Source organism: Sciurus carolinensis, chromosome 8 (genome assembly GCF_902686445.1).
Source record: "Sciurus carolinensis chromosome 8, mSciCar1.2, whole genome shotgun sequence".
Lineage (NCBI taxonomy): Eukaryota > Metazoa > Chordata > Mammalia > Rodentia > Sciuridae > Sciurus > Sciurus carolinensis.
Genome location: NC_062220.1, coordinates 124982367 through 124984248, shown reverse-complemented (window position 1 = coordinate 124984248; position 1882 = coordinate 124982367). Strand labels below are relative to the sequence as shown.

Sequence of the window (1882 nt, the reverse complement as noted above, 5' to 3'; positions counted from 1 at the left end):
GTGACCAGCTGAGGTGTGTTTCAAGCTGTATCCTGCTGGGCATTCGTCTAAGAGAACAGAATACTTTTCCATGGTCAGTGTGCGCTTCCTGAGTAATTTAGCCTCTACTTTCAGGAATCAGGCATGGCAGATGATCGCAGCATGTGAGATAACTGGTACAACCAGTGATTGTCACTTTCATCAAATGAGGCAGCCATCCCTGATGGAGGGACAAGTCGCCCTGAGTGCTAAGGCTGCTGCTGATACTGCCCTTCTACGGCTGTGTAGAAATCATCCAGGACACTCTGCAAGTAATCAAATGTTGGCCTCTCCTCCGCCTTTTATTTCCAGCACATCTTCATGATGTCATAGAGCTCATCTGGGAAGTTTTCCATGCGGGGCATCTGGTAATCCTGAGACAAGGTGGTCATCACATCGGCATTGGTTCTCCCTGGGTAGGGAACCTTCCTGTAAGTGACAATTTCATATAGGAGAATTCCAAAGGACCATACGTCAGACTTGATGGTGGAACATCCAAAGTTGATTGCTTCTGGAGCTGTCCACTTAATAGGAAACTTAGCTCCTTCCCTTGCTGTACACTCATCTTCGATTACTCTAGCAAGACCAAAATCTGTAATCTTGCACATGAGTGATTCAGAGACCAGGACATTAGCTGCTCACAGGTCATGGTGGATGTAGTTCTTCCACTCAGTGTATGCCATGCCCTCTGCAATTTGAGCAGAAAAGTCAATGTGCTTCGGGAGCAGCACTTTGTCACCTTCATCTCTCTTGAGGAAATCCAGCAAACTGCTCTTGGCCATGTACTCAGTGATGATGTAAATGGGTTCCTCCTTGGTGACCATGGCATAGAGTGTCACCAGCTTGTCATGCTGAAGGGTCTTCATGAGGTTTGCTTCTTTGAGGAATGCTTGCACAGACATGGTGCTGGGCTTCAGGGTCTTCACAGTCACCTTGGTGCTGTTGTTATAGTAACCCATCCAGACTTCCCCAAACTGTCCAGCGCCCAGCCTCTTCACCAACTTAATGGATCCTCGAGGGATCTCCCAGGCATCTTTATCCCATGATTTCTGTGGTTTGGGACTAATACATACCTTTTCCAATTTTCTGCATAAGCCATCTGATTGCTTTTGGTAATGCTTAATCATGCCGCTGATGCAGGAAAAAGTGATTCATGGAGAGATGTAATAACCTCCACTGTCCAGGACTTCTAATTTTGTAGTGCTTAATGACATTGCCATGCACAGGGGTCATAGTCGCTGACAGATAGGGAGAAGAAGATTCCTTTTAATGTTTCACTTTCTCTGATAGAAAAGATCCTGCACTGTTCCCTGGTGCCAAAAGCCTGTGGTTCTGCATCTGTCCTGGTTTATATCCTTGAAAAACCACTCTTTGGTTTCTAAGGGTGTTGACTTTGACCACATAGTTGCTGGGGATGAAGCCCTCTCTCTTCGTTGAAAGGGACTTAGCTTTCTACCATTTTCCATGCTCTTGCAGGACTTTCATCTTCTCTCCTTTCTTGAAAGACAGGTAATCAGGATGTATGCCATCATCGGGATACAAGGCCACCACAATATCTCCTTGCTTCTCTGAATCTTTAGCTTGAAACCTCTGTCGCTGGTAAAAACTGAGATTCTGGAACTGACCTTTGCTGTTTATTGGACGTTGGCTCTCTCACATAAATATTCAGTCAGTATTACGTACTGGTTGAATCTTCAAATCTACTCCATCGTCATTTAGATTGTCTTTCCTTCCTGATTTTATACACCCATATTTCTGGCTCGTGGTGAAAGTTTTGGTGTCAGCGGTGGGCGGCGCTCCATGGTGACGTTGAGTTCAAAATCGGGAGCACAACGGGACAGACCCGGCTCCTAGAGGGGCTGCA

The 1882-nt window shown here is 46.0% G+C and overlaps 1 pseudogene; it reads right to left on the bottom strand.

The window, feature by feature from the left end:
• Positions 1-227: 227 nt before the first annotated feature.
• Positions 228-1484, bottom strand: LOC124991164 (tyrosine-protein kinase Lyn-like; annotated as a pseudogene).
• Between the last annotated feature and the right edge of the window lie 398 nt (positions 1485-1882).